This window comes from Macrobrachium rosenbergii, chromosome 22 (genome assembly GCF_040412425.1).
Source record: "Macrobrachium rosenbergii isolate ZJJX-2024 chromosome 22, ASM4041242v1, whole genome shotgun sequence".
Classification (NCBI taxonomy): Eukaryota; Metazoa; Arthropoda; class Malacostraca; order Decapoda; family Palaemonidae; genus Macrobrachium; species Macrobrachium rosenbergii.
This window is the reverse complement of record NC_089762.1, coordinates 28,894,654-28,910,890: the sequence shown is the minus strand read 5'-3', so window position 1 is coordinate 28,910,890 and position 16,237 is coordinate 28,894,654. Positions and strand designations below refer to the sequence as shown.

General features: G+C 34.4%; 1 protein-coding gene across 9 annotated transcripts in view; it reads right to left on the bottom strand.

The window, feature by feature from the left end:
- The window catches only part of LOC136850694 (sericin-2-like), a 385,966-nt gene extending 381,528 nt beyond the window's left edge, over positions 1–4,438 (bottom strand). For 3 of the 9 annotated variants that reach the window (XM_067124512.1, XM_067124510.1, XM_067124516.1), the window contains exons 1-2: positions 4,288–4,435; positions 3,965–4,106 (exon numbers count right to left, since the gene is read on the bottom strand). The gene's annotated coding sequence lies outside the window, so the exon portion shown is untranslated. Of the gene's footprint in view, positions 1–3,964 lie in introns of all 9 variants that reach the window. The other 6 variants (XM_067124513.1, XM_067124507.1, XM_067124515.1 and 3 more) reach the window with 3 other exon arrangements.
- Between the last annotated feature and the right edge of the window lie 11,799 nt (positions 4,439–16,237).

Sequence of the window (16,237 nt, the reverse complement as noted above, 5' to 3'; positions counted from 1 at the left end):
TGTGTATGTATATATGTATATATGTATGTATGTATGTATGTATGTATGTATGTATGTATATATATATATATATATATATATATATATATATATATATATATATATATATATATATATATATATACATACATACGTGTTTGCACATACGTATACGTATCAAACGTACGTATGTAGCTTCTGTACACATGTGCCTCTTTAAGCACAACGATACCACAAACAGACACGACAGTTGTTTAATTGAGTTAATGTCTCTCTCGGCGTAGGATAGCAGCTGCAGAAGATATTGGTAGTACAAGTTAATGACAGTGATTCCACCGTGTAACGGGGGGGATACACCGCCAAAATTATTTGCCAACAGTTACCGTAACTGCCAGCGTTAACGACAACATTGTATGTATTGTTAAAATGTTCTCAAGTTGTGCTTTTATTATTTTTTTATCTATGAGTCCGACACGAGTTTCTGAAAAACTGGATTAGAGGTTTTTATGAACACGAAGAAGTAATTTGATAAAGTCCTGGGAAATTTTTTTTAATAACTATAAATCTAAATCAAGACAATTTGATATTGTAAGCCTTGTCCATGGGTGTTGCTGTAAATCACTTTCTAGTATAACAGAACTATGGATCTATCTACCGTTATTATTATTATTATTATTATTATTATTATTATTATTATTATTATTATTATTTTATTATTATTATTAAAGCTGGGTGAACTCAACTTTTTGACTTTCAGAGAAAATGAATGTATTCTATTTTTTGTGTGAGTGCTTCATGTTCATTAGAGTGAAAATAAATTGGGCATTTTTACCACGAAAATAGTAATTTATGTAATTTATGATTTTATTAAATTAACTATAATTGTGCTACATCCGTAAAGAAATAAAACTATACCAAAAACTGAAGTCTATTGAGTAAATTTGCAGTTAAAACCATTGTCATTAAATTACATTACATCAGCAGCACAACGTTACGGATTTACGGAAAATGATTACTGCCGCTTCTCAGTGGCGTCGTTAAAATGGACATTACATAAACATTATTGATATTAATGACCAGTACGTCGAGTAGCGTCAGAGACAGCAATATTTGTACGGGTGGTCATTAAATTATACTACTAATAATATCTTCTGTAGCTGCTGTATCATACGCCAAAAGAGTCATTAACTCGATTATACAACAACAGGCGTGTCAGTCTGTGGCTGCCTTTTGTGGTTGAGGAGGTAAGTAGGTATAGAAGGTACATACGCATGTACTTATAAAGTAAATACGGCAAGGGAAACCACCTTCGTGCGAAAGATATATCAGACACGACAAGTATTTCTGTCCGTTCCGTGTCCCGGTGTCCACGAACCCCGATTCTGTTGCCAGTCATCGTTATTAGCATAATTACATCTCTGCAATTAACGTCAAGAATGTTGTCGGTGATACCAGGGATATTTCTGAAGTTGTCTCCACGAGAAACGACCCTTTGAAAGAATGTTTGTCCCTCCTCAATTGCTATTGTCCGCTTTCGTGCCCTTTCGTCACTCAAGCCAGATTGTGATGTGCGTGATTCGTGTTTGAAAATTTAAGGATATATCCAGTGAACGTGAGAGGATGTCTCTGTGATATCTCTGTGGAACATTCTTCTAGAGGATGTTGTGCAGTTCGGGACTTGAAAAGTTCAACCGAAGATGCAAGGCATTACCATCCTAAAACAATTCTCCTTGTATTTTAATAATTTATTTATATTTGCATCTATTTATTTATTAATTTATTAGTTTATTTTTCCTATCCTAAGAACTAATCCCCTCTTTCTGCATCTCCCATTACCTTCTGTTCTTTCAAATGAACACCATATTCTTTGGAAGCTTGAATGTCAAGTCTGTGGCCAGTGTGAGCTTGCTCCAAATGAATGGGGTTCATCTTCTGAATAATAATAATAATAATAATAATAATAATAATAATAATAATAATAATAAATCAATGTTCAATATTGTATTACGTTGCCTCTGTGGGTTTCAAATGAATAGGGTTCATCTTCTGAGTAATAATAAACAATATAAATAATAATGTTCCGTAAGCTATTATTATCATTGGGTTTGAATCATTCCAAGTACGGCAAAGACCATGTTCAGTATTGCATTACGTGGCCTCTGTGAACTTGTTCCATAAGAATAAGATTCATCTTCTAAATAATAATAATAATAATAATAATAATAATAATAATAATAAGAACATCAATGTTCAGTATTGTATTACGTGGCCACTATCAGCTTGTTCCACATGAATAGGGTTCCTCTTTTGAATAATAATATATATATAAATAATAATGTGCCGTAGGCTATCATTATGGTAGGGTTTGATTCATACCAAGAAGGCAAAGACCACTGTGAACCTCTTCCAAATGAATAAGATTCATCATCTGAATAATAATAATAATAATAATAATAATAATAATAATAATAATAATATGCCGTAGACCATCATTATCACAGGGTCTGAATCTTTCCAAGTGCGGCAAAGACCAGCAGGCATTTAAAAATCGCCTCGGTAAGGATAAAACGGATGGAGGAGGGACCATCTGGAAGCCAGCCGTCCAAACCACTAGGAGACATCAAAATCACTACCGTGGAGAGGTTCTTTGGCGGCCCCGATTTATGCTAATCTGGGAACGCCATTTCCGCGGTTTATCTCCTGTTTACTTGCCCTTGCTCTATCTACATAAATCGTTTTTTTAATTTTTTTTGTTTAAGATTGGATTGACGGGTTGTAATTTTTGGGGAAAGTGAAGTAGTAACTATGTTTAAATAAAATGTATACACACACATATGCACACACACACACATATATATATATAAGTATATATATATATATATTATATATATATATATATATATATATATTTTATATATATATATATATATATATATATATATATATATATACATATATATACAATCTACTGGTCATATTTTAACAATCTAGATACATATGCATTTGTAGCCACAATGCCCTCTAAACTTAAAGCCTTTAATTCGAATGCAAGAAATATGAAGTAATTCTGGTGTCCGGTAGCGGGAGTCGAACCCGCATCCTAGTAATCAGAACGAAGTCACGTTATATATATATACAGTATATGTGTGTGTGTGTATGTATAATGTGTGCGTGCGCTCGTGTGTGGAATAGGTATTACTCATACAAACATACATTTATGGTCACTAACATTCTTAAATCTACCCTTTATTGGTAGTAAAACGTAAATATTTTTTTTTATCTATTACGATTAACACTCGTGGCGAATAACACTATTCCGTTTGCATGACATCGACTTACATCAAAATTTTACCAAGCAGTGTCAGTATATCCAACAACGAGGAAAATGAATCTTGTTTCATTTGAATATATGTGTTTTTTTTTTTACTCTAAAAATTGTTCTTATTATATTATTTCCCAAACATATTCGTCGTTATTCAATTTCATGTGCACGCAGTAGTATTGCAAGTTCTGATTCAATAAGAGCAATGAAAAGTTTGGTTTCGTTAAAAAGTTTGGAATCCTTTCACCCGGCTAAATTGATTTTACAAATACTTTTCCCCTTTTCGTGAATGAAGGGCCCAATATTACAGATTACACGATGTGTTTTATATGAAAAAAATATGATGATGTTTTCTTTCGAGAAGATGCGTGTGAACTTCCGCGCTTGACACTACGTGGACAAAAAAAAAAGTAAGCAGTAATGATACGAACGAGAAATAAACAACCAATAAAGACCTCTTAATGTGATAATTAGATTTTTTATGGACCATGAAATTCAGTTAGTGCTCTTAAGGGAGGAGAGGCGAGGGAGGTGGGATGGAGATAGATGACCCCACCCCAGCCCCCGCCTTTCCTCCCTCCCTCCTCCTCCTGAAGTTGCTTCCGGAGGAGGGAGAACCATTTCTGTCATGCATCTGGAAAAAAGTCATGTGATTCACACTACCTGAGAGCCTCCCTTATGGCAGCGCCGCAGAAGACAGACTGTGGCCGCAAGCGGGCCGCAGTGAAAGCAAGGTGTGCCGCGCCTCCTGGAAAATCGTGCTCCTGTGGGCGACGGAGGCGCGGAGGGCTGGATAGGCTGCCTGCTGCCGGAGGGAGGAAGAGAGAGAGATATGTATATATATATAAAGAAGGAGAGAGAGGGAAGGAGACACCACCCTCAGTCCCCGTCCCAGATTATATTTCTCTTGCTATTATCAAAACATCTTCCCTCCGACCTTTGCTGAAGTTCTGTTGACAGAAATCATACTGGTAATACTTCTTCACCTGGAGGGGATGGAATACGATCGATTTCGAGAACGCGTCGCTATACAGGAACTAGGTTATTCTTTATGGGGAAAACCACAGGGCTCAATCGTGAGGGAAAGACACGCCGCGCGAGTCCACTCCTCCTGCCTTCCCACACACTTCTGCCAACTGGGATGCTCGCCAACCCTCAGGACATCCGGTATAGAAAACGAGCCTCCGCTAGAAAACGAAGGTAACTTAGGAGAACGGTCTAGGTGTTGTTATTTGTTCCCTTCGTTCGCTCTCGTCATTACGGGGTGGAATTCGATTTGAATTTCGTTACGATCGTATTTCACTGGAACCGGTAAGAAGTAGATTTCGAATGTGTACGATTAATAAAGGCGCATATTTCAGCTTACTGATCACATATTAGTTCTTGCACGCAGATCTAAGTCATCAAGTCGCGAGGAACATTAAAACTTCTTAGTCTGGGCTTTTTTGGACTTGATAAGGTCCCCTTTGTAAATGAAAACCACATAACTTTTACCATAGAGTTTTTGTGGAACCTCGCGGAGACGTTATTCTCTCTCTCTCTCTCTCTCTCTCTCTCTCTCTCTCTCTTCTTCTTCTTCTTCTTCTTCTTCTTCTTCTTCTTCTTCTTCTTCTTCTTCTTCTTCTTCTTTCTTGCAAGGTCCATATATGGTACAACAGCAACGAATGAGATTCTCGACGCATTGTGCCAAGATTTCCAGGAATTATCAACACGCGCCGTTAATGAAGGATACTGGAAACGAAACTCTGCACTCTTTCGAATTAGCCGGAATAACTTTTGACCAGAAAATTATTCTGGACCCTTTTGCTGACGAAGGGTTAACGGAAAGCCAACCCGAGGAAGAGGTGATACTCTGGTGATTAATAGTTTTTTTTTTTTTGGAAGTCTTTCTGTATTTCGTCCTTTTGTAGATATTGTTTTGTTTTTAGTTTTATTGTGAACGCGAGTGGAATAATTTAAAATTATTCCAGTGAATTATTATTATTATTATTATTATTATTATTATTATTATTATTATTATTATTATTATTATTATTATTACAGCATAACATATCTAATCATATTTCATGGCCTCGCCAAAATCATTACACGTATGAGATGACTACCCAGAGCCATTTTCGGGTTGCCTAGGAGCAAGAGCCCGTGCAGGCATAAGTCCAATGTGAATTCTGAGTCTTCCATCAGTAAGCTATATATATATATATATATATATATATATATATATATATATATATATATATATATATATATATATATATATATATATATATATATATATATATATATATATATATATATTTATATATATATATATTTATGTATATATATATATATATATATATATATATATATATATATATTTATATATATAGTGTGTGTTTATGTGTGTATGTATGTATGTATATATGTATATATGTATGGATATTACGTATTGCAATAGGCAAAAAATTGCCATTAATATATCAGTATTAATCAGATAAAAATCCGATGCACTCGCTGTTATCAAACTGATATAGCTTTATGTCTGCTAAAATGCTTTTAGAAATACTGACTGAATAGAAAACCATTCCCATTCTTCATTGAGAATATTAAGAATCTCTCATCTCCCGGTATTTTTATTTGCTCTGTTGACCACAGACATATTTCTTGGCACCTTTTATGAAAATAGGTGAAATGATGAAATGACCAATCACCACCCTTCACCTCCCACCCCCGCCTTCCCTATCACCTCCCCCATTACAAGGACTCGTTACTTCACTGGGGTAATTTACCACGGGGTTGTGAAGCTACTTCTGTAATGGAAGAGGTAGATGGCCCAGTATGGAAGGGTCGCGTTACGGCCGAAGTAATGGGATGGAATGGATATCTTATAGAAGCAGCAGGGGCCCTAATGGCTTCTCCAAGAATTAGGTTTACTAATAGATTTGATTTAAAGAATGATGGGAGGTCTGCGCAGGAGGCGCCTCTCCTCATGCGTCTGCGCATACGGTGTGTCCTTTGCGTCTATGTTGCCTGTGCTATAATTGGAGTCGTATTTGTATGTTGTTCCTCGAGTAGGATCTGTTGTTGTGACACATTTCTGAATAATATGCGTTTACACAATGACAGTGATATTTAAGAATGTAGTAGACACACGCATAGTTATGTGTAGGTATATGTATGTATGTATGTATATATGTGTGTGTGTATGTATACACAATATATATATATATATATATATATATATATATATTATATATATATATATATATATATATATATATATATATATATATATATATATATATATATATATATATATATATATATATATATATATATATATATATATATATATATATATATATATATATATATATATATAAGACCAATCCATCTATCACTTATAAATTTATCGTTCAATAACGATGTCATGTAGTGCGATAGGTTAGTGATGAAATAAATCTCATAATAACAGTTGCAACTGGAGAAATGCATTTTGATGGGTTGATTTAATGAATATTGTAAAGATTAAAACAATTTATCGTAACGATGTCATGAGAAAGATAAAAATAACAGAGAGACTGGGGCATTTTGATGGGTTGGGTTATGAATGAGGAAAGATAAAAAGAGTGAAGACTGGGGTGGGGGTGTGTAGAGGCAAAGGGTGAAAAGTTATTGTTGAGGACTCAGAGAGGAAAGTAGGATGCTGAAAAGTGGAAAAGACACCAGTGGTTTGTAAAAAGTGGGTATGAGTAGTTGACCAGGATGTTCAAGGTATATCTAGATGGGAATGGTTCCAAAGGAATGGGTTCAGAGGGATAATTGTTTTTCTTAATGAGGATGAAGGTGATAGAGGAGACTGAAAGAATTATTGGGGTATAACATTATTCAGCCTACAAGGAGATTTATGGTGAAATTCTAATTTAAAAAATGAGACAGGCGATAGGAAGGTAATTAGGGGAAGAACTCTGTCAGGTTATACAATGGAAAGAGAGTGTTTGAATAAAGTGGTTGGTATGAAACAGTTATGTGAAAAGTTTGAAATTAAAGAGGAAGCTGTATGTGGCATATATGTGGACCCAGAAAAATATTGTGATAGAGTCAACAGATGCAATGTGGATGTATGAAGATGTATGGCAAAGAAGATGAGGTTTCGTGAGTAACGATAAGTTTTTATGATGGAAGTGAACCATGTGTCCAAAATTGCCTGGGTGGGTGAACAACGGACTTTGTGTAAAAGGAGGGTGGGGGTCGGGGGTTGGGGGTGGGGTTGGCGAGACAAGGGTGTGTAATGAGCCTTGTGTAGATGTATGAAGTGACTGATGTTGGGGAATATTTCTGCATCGAGAATCTTCCAAAGTTCAGCTGTTCAAGCATGAATGGGCTTTCCGCGAACCCGTGAAATTAGGATGGTCCTAACTGAAAATCTTCACTCTGCATAAATCGTGGAAATCTATTTGTTCCATGTCGAAAATAGCGGTGTTTGCGAGGTATGTGCTGTGAGACATTCTATGCAGCAACCATTATGCTTGGTGTTTAGTTTTCTGTAAAAAAAATATACATATATTGTGCCGGCTTTGTCTGTCCGTCCGTACTTTATTCTGTCCGCCCTCAGATCTTAAAAACTACTGAGGTTAGAGGGCTGCAAATTGGTATGTTGACCATCCACCCTTAAATCATCCAACATACCAAATTGCAGCCTTCTAGCCTCAGTACTTTTTTTATTTTAATTAAGGTTAAAATGAGCCATAATCGTGCTTCTGGCAGCGATGTAGGATAGGCCACCACCGGGCCGTGGTTAAAGTTTCATGGGCCGCAGCTCATACCAAGACCACCGGCCGCGGCTCATACCAAGACCACCAAAAGGTAGATCTATTTTCGGTGGCCTTGATTATACGCTGTAGCGGCTGTGCAAAAAATTCGATTTCGTCGAAGAAACTTCTGCGCATTTTTCACTTGTTTGTTTATGTTTTGTGTCCATATCTCTTACCATTTCCAAAAGCTTTATTTCATTGGCAATAGTTATAAATACTGCATTTTTTTTGCGTGGAGGCTACCTAACTTAGCACTGAACCAGGCTGATAAACTGGTCGGCAGCCATTAGTGTTTTAATTCCCAAATCTGAGGCTTCCATTCTTCGTGAAGATGATTTTAAGAGATTGCAAAGATTAAACATGGAATATCAAATCCAAACATAACAAAAACAATGTTCACTTTCATTTATCCCGGTGTTTTTACTGAATACACATTAATGAGCTATGTACATCCAAATTAGGCATGGTATTCATATTGAGCATGTCTGTAACTCACTGCATTAGATACCAGACTGCTGGAAACATAGTGGGAAAACCATTTTATTTCTTATATGAATGATAACATTTCAAGGGGAATTCATCTGGCTTTCTTAAGCCAGATATACTAAATGTTTAAAACAACTGGGATCGTTTATACCTGCTGTTCATCGTGAGCAACGTTTACCGTTTTTACAATATCATGATATATATATATATATATATATATATATATATATATATATATATATATATATATATATATATATATATATATATATGTGTGTGTGTGTGTGTGTGTGTGTGTGTGTGTGTGTGTAAATTTCTGACACATTGGGAACGAACCCCTCTCTTTCAATTGAGAGGCCAGTTATATTATATATATTTATATATACACATAATTTATAAATATATTTATATATATTATATATTTATATGGATATATGAATTATACTTTAAACTACATCGTCTAACGGAGGAAATTGCCGTTAAATTGCTGGAAACTAAAGAAACATTGATCGTAGCTTCCCTAGTAATACGTCGAGAAGGATGGTTTCACGCCTCTTGACATCAGCTGTAATCCTTTCCCCATCGGAAATTACTCTTCTTTTTTCCTGAATTGTTCCTTTTAATCAGTCCTTCTAACGCTTGATGATTGTGGCTGGGTTCCTTAATGGCTCCGTTATCTTAAAATACGCACATTTGTTAACCATGAACTACTTCAAGTTTCCTTAGCTAAACATCTAGGAAACATTTTGTTTTTGAGTGGCTATGGGCTGTAAAGTGAAGGATACGTCTTGGTATCCTTCTACAGAAGTGCAGTTTTGGTATTACTTAAGGATCTCTGCAGCGTCCCTTCGGCCCCTAGCTGCAACCCTTTTCATTCCATTTATTGTAGCTCTGTTCATTTTCTCTTTCTTCCGTCTTACGTTCCACCCTCTCCTAACAAATGTTTCGCAGTGCAACGGCGGGGTTTTCCTCCTTTTACGCATGTAAATCCTTTTTACTCTCAGTTTCCCTTTCAGCGCTGAATTACTTCATTGGTGCCAGCTCTTGGCCTTTGGCCTAAATTTTATATATCATTCATTCCGTCCTTCTAGGGATGATTATTGTTCCTCCCAACACGTTAGTTTCCCCATACTGCTCATATACCAGCTCAGTTTCATTTTAAGCTTTGTTCGAGAGTGCGCGTACTTTGTGAGCAGGCAATATCTTCTCGTAAAAGATGCTTACAGTAACCTTTGTTCTCTGAGGATTTGAACAGTCGGCCTCTGACATAGATGCCAACGCATAATCCACTCAGATGTAAGAGAGGATAGGATGTTTTTCGGTCGTGTACGGATGGTAGTAAGGAAGAGGTGAAGTTGTTAGACATGATGAAAAGAAATTCTAACCTTAAAAAATAGCACACTGTCAGAAAAGCAGTGGCATTTGTATACTTTAGACTCGCCATGGCTGTAGGTTCCAACGTCATCACTCCCCAGTGGCTTTACTCAGAACTATTTTTTGCGTATTCAGTTGCACTATAAAGTTAAAGGATCTTTTCAGATCTTGTGATTTCTTTTCACTAGAGTTCGTTTTCTCATTGACAATTCTGTGAAATACAGTATGTGCTAGGTTCCCTCTTTCTTAAAAGTGGTGCGTTGACCCTTTGAAAATTTTGACATAGTCTATATCCAATGACGCGTCTTCGAGACGATAAGATTTGTTACAGCTTTAAAAAGTATTTTACGATATTAATAAGTATATATATATATATATATATATATATATATATATATATATATATATATATATATATATATATATATATATATATATATATATATATATATATATATATATATACATACATATACGATGAAGCAGATAAAGGGCAGGAATACGATGGGACACGCATTTTGGCCAATAATTTTAAAATTTCATATTTGATGGTACTTTTACATCTGATAATGTGATTCCTTATATAAGAAGTTTCCGGGTTAGATAGCTTACAACCAGTTCTATAACTAACGCCCCGATGAGAATCCGCCCTGACCCCGAGAAGACGCCAAACAAAGGAACTCAACGAACTGCTGATTTTGGAAACGTTAAATATCAAATTACGAGTTCCGACTCTAAACAACCATTCTTCTGCTGTCCCGTTGTTTTTAGCCTAAATTTTCTGTCAGTCTTTGTAGCTCTTGACTTTGTTTACTTTTAGGTGCTTTTATCTTTGGTGCTGAAAGGTTGGTTGTGTGCAGCTGTCTTCAGCTGTAGTTTTATGAGTGTAGATTTTTGCTTTTTATTGTATGTGTTGGCGTTCTTTGTATTTATATATAATTTTGCCGAGATATTTAAATGTTCATTTCGTTTTTATATATTTTTTGTACCTTTAGTCTCAGTTTTAATCAATTGTGCATGTAATTTAAGTCTGTGAGTTGTAATTTAACAATTAAAATTGTTTTAGCTTTTTTCAACTATTGGATCTTATAATCAGCTCTTATTTTATGTTAACATCATATATTTTATTTTGTAGAAAATCCCTGAAGATGTGGCGATGTTGCCACGAAACGTGGGATTAAAACAAAATGCGTATCCCATTGTATTCCTGCCCTTTATCCGCTTCATCGTATGAATAAGCGCCTTGCGCGTCTGATCTGTGTTCTATATATATATATATATATATATATATATATATATATATATATATATATATATATATATATATATATATATATATATATATATATATATATATATATATATACATATATATATACATATAACACACACACACATATATATATATATAATATATATATATATATATATATATATATATATATATATATATATATATATATATATATATATATATCGTAAAATACTTTTAAAGCTGTTACACAAAAATCTTATCGTCTCGAAGACGCGTCATTTGATATAGACTAAGACCTTTAAAGGCTCTTCATTAAACCTACTGTATATACAGTATATGTGTTGTGTGTACCTTGTAGAGCATGCACTGAGTTCTACGTACATACCTATATACAAACTGGAAACAAACAAAGAACCGCTTACCTTCCTTGGCAAAATGTCAACCAGCAAACGAGAAGCTCCAGCAACTCTACTACGAAAGCGAACATAGGTCTAGTTCAGCTCATGCATGCACATATCTGTCGAATTCAGAGGCTGTTTACTATGGTTCTCAAGACCCATCCGCACCGTCGTATCGTTGTGTTTTAGCAGTTATTTCTTCTTGTGCCAGATGCATATATAAGTCTGATTGCCCCAATGACTTCCTCTCGACTTTCTTGGAATGTTTTGGGTGCAGGTGGGAAATAAATTTAGAAACTTTCACCTTCTGTGACAAGAATCGAACCAACGTACTACAGGCTCCATTAAGGATGCGGTAGAAGGGAATAGAATATGAAATTTAGAACAAAGGCAAAGCGTTGGGACCTATGAGGTCATTCAGCGCTGAAAGGGAAATTGATTAAAAAAGGTTGTAACAGGAGGAAAACCTCGCAGCTGCACTTTGAAATAATTGTTAGGAGAGAGTGGAAAGTAAGATGAAAGAAAGAGAATATGAAAGGAGATACAGTGAAAGGAATGAAAGGGGTTGCAGCTAGTGGCCAAAGGTACGCTGCAAAAAGCCTTAAGTAATGTCTACTGTGCACCGCGTAAGGTGCGCTGATGGGACCATCCATCCCCCTAGGGGAAGTGAGGACGCGGTGGCTCACGAAGAGGGACGAATGTTTTGTTGGCTCATACTTCTTAGTATATATTATGCAACATAAATGTATATGGTACCACTTATTCATATCATTCATAACTAATCATTTGCGTTAGCCTGGTATTCCTAAAAATGAAAGATAACATCGTTACTAACTTTTAGCTCAGTCCAAGAAGCGCAATTTTTGAAAGCACTTAGTTCCTCGTTGGACGGGTCGGTAGAGTTGTCGGCTAGCACTCGCTAGGCCCGAGTTCGAATCTCAGGCAGGCTAATGAAGAATTAGAGGAATTTATTTCTGGTGATAAAAATTCATTTCTCGGTATAATGTGGTTCGGATTCCACAGTAAGCTGTAGGTCCCGTTGCTAGGTAACCAATTGGTTCTTAGCCACGTAAAATAAGTCTAATCCTTCGGGCCAGTCCTAGGAGAGCTGTTAATCAGCTCAGTGGTCTGGTAAAACTAAGGTAAACTTTGAAAGCACTTGATTAGTGTGCGTCAGTCAGATGATAATATGATATCTGAAGGAGTCTTTGACTCTCTTTATTTCCGTTCGTTATTGCGAGTTACACTGCCGTCTCTTTATTTTTTGTTTTGGGATGGCAAGTTGAAAGTTGCCTTTGGTCGAACACTCTTTAAGTCCATCTTTTAGGTATTGTTTATCATTGTATCCCCACATATCTCATCAAGGCCATACTCCAGTATAGACAAAAATACAGATGCAACTTGAAAATTACTCTCTCTCCTTTTTTTCTCTCTCTCTTTTATGTTTCCTTTGGTATATATGGATTAGTATCATTAGTTATAAGCCTGCATAAATGCATGATTGGTTTGATGCTTTCTCTTTACGCGTAAATGTTCCGGCAAATGTCTCAGTGAAACAGGTATTAGAACTGTATTGCAGGAAATCGTAAGAATTTCCGAGCTACGTAAGTAGAAAGAGCTGCTTTAGTTTAATTTTGATATTCGCCTTCAGTTACATTATGCTGGAAACATATGCAGTAGTGTATTACAGATTGCGATAGGCATTCTGTACCACTCTTTATATCATAATAATTCTCTTTCCTAAGAGACATTTCAAGGATATTTCACTCCATATTAAAACAAGCGTTCCATACGAACCTTTTCAAGTCGTGTTTGACGTTTTAAGATAGGTGAGAAAGGAGGTCCTTTCATGAAAGTGTTCTTCAGAAAATCTGACTCGTGTAGTCCTTTCATCTGGTGCCAGTAGCTTCGAATTCTGTGCTTTTCACGTTCATGAGTTTTTTAGCACTTTTTCTTTATTCATTGTCACTCCTACGCCAGTTCAACTGAGAATGGATTCTCTACACTCACACATACATACACGTATGCATATATACACACACACACATACCCACACAAACACGCATATATATATATATATATATATATATATATATATATATATATATATATATATATATATATATATATATATATATTTATATATCTATATATATACAAATTATTTTATTAAAGTTTCATATAGTTTACAAACCGATATTTTTTTCAGCTCTCTCTCTCTCTCTCTCTCTCTCTCTCTCTCTCTCTCTCTCTCTCTCTCTCTCTCTCTCTCATGATATAAAAATATTTACCTGTGAAATTCCTATTATAAAATAAAGCATATCCGGTGTTACCTACCTGTCGTAATACAAGAATTGTAGTAATTAGCACGCTTAACTTTTATTATGTAGAAATGTTTATTCCATCTGCAGTTTCAACGGACAGCATGTTCATTGGTAAGTACATACACTGCAAATTTCTGCAAACTATATAGTAGTAATAGTAACAGTCTCTAGAAAATGTCTTGAGACGAAATCAGTCAAAATCAGTTTGCTGAATTTGATTTCTTCTGGTTCTGTGGCTTTCACACGAACGAGCACGTACACACAATATATATATATATATATATATATATATATATATATATATATATATATATATATATATATATATATATATATAGAGAGAGAGAGAGAGAGAGAGAGAGAGAGAGAGAGAGAGAGAGAGAGAGAGAGCTGAGAAAATATCGGTTATGGTAAATGAACCGAACTTTAGTAAATATATTATTGTTGATCTGCGAAAGATGTTCAGGGAAGTATTGAAGTGCGAGATCTTTCTTTGAGTAAAATTAAGAAATGATTTAGAGTTCATTGTTTACTTCATCTTTTCGGTTCTTTCATCACGTATGAATATATACATATATACATACACACACACACATGTATATATATGTGTGTATGTATATAAAAAGCTAATGTAATAAATTGTAAATTAGTATTTATATATATATATATATATATATATATATATATATATATATATATATATATATGTGTGTGTGTGTGTGTGTGTATAAAAATAATGTAATACATTGTAAATTAGTGTGTACACATATATATATATATATATATATATATATATATATATATATATATATATATATATATATATATATATATATATATATATATATATATATATATATATATATATATATATATATATATATATATATATATATATATATATATATATATATATATATATATATATATACACACATATATACACACTACATTTCATTTTATTGCATTGGTTCTTTTTTATGAATTTAAACTCTCTCTAAAAAAAATTACTATTTTCCAAACCGGATATGGCCTTCGGCATACATCGATAAGAAAATTACTGACATTGAAAAAAGAAATATTACTAATTTACATGTGACAAAAAGCCTGAGGGCAATGTGAATATTTTGCTGTTTGAATATCTGCAGGTTTTGAGTGCATAGAGAGAGAGAGAGAGAGAGAGAGAGAGAGAGAGAGAGAGAGAGAGAGAGAGAGAGAGAGAAGACTCAAGAAATATTTTTAAAAACCCACCACAGGTTATTCACAAGGCAGGAGCGATAACGCCGATTAGGTGAGTCTCTAGAGGATATAAATCAAAGTGAAGCGGAGACGGATTTCGCCGAAACCGGTAAATAGCTAATCATTCCGGGAAAATATCACGCCATTTCAAAGGGAGAATAAAAGTCTATTCTATAAAAAAGAAGATGACTTAGGAATGACTGTATAATGATGGATTCGGTATAACGACTGACTGGATAAGAAGGGAGAGATGCTAGGAAGAATCCGTATGAAGAAGATAATGAAAGAACTTATTCGTCGTGAAGTATAAGATTTATGGATAGGCCAAGAAAGAGGATTTAAATACAAAGGAACTGCATACGATAAGCATGAGCAAAGGCTGAAGTTTAGAGCAATCCGCCTATGTTTATATAACACATACACTATATATATATATATATATATATATATATATATATATATATATATATATATATATATATATATATGTGTGTGTGTGTGTGTGTGTGTGTTCTGTGTGTTTCTCTGGTCCAGTGGTGTCTAGCCTTGTGTCACCAGTGAAGTTTTTGATATTTGTGTTATATATATATATATATATATATATATATATATATATATATATATATATATATATATATATATATATATATATATATATATATATATATATATATTATATATATATATATATACATATATGTATAATATATATTTTATTATATGTATGTATTATGTAAATGGGTGTGTGTGCATATGTGCTCATTGAAGAGCATTCATGATTATTCAGTTTCATTCAGTTTATGTATTGCACCACCTACTGATGGAATCTTGTAACCACTGAAATATTTGCAGTCACCAAGTCAAAAAAAAAAAAACATATCAAAAGTATATCGCAGCGATCACAGTCCGATTTCCTTCCCCGATTAAATATCTCCAGATATCTGGGTAATTCTGAAGATCGCGATAAGATCAGGACGAAGTGTAGAGATTTAAGAGATATAGGAAATGCCAATGTACCATTTTTTGTGGAGTTGGTATCATTTCTGGCATTGACTGGCCATTTC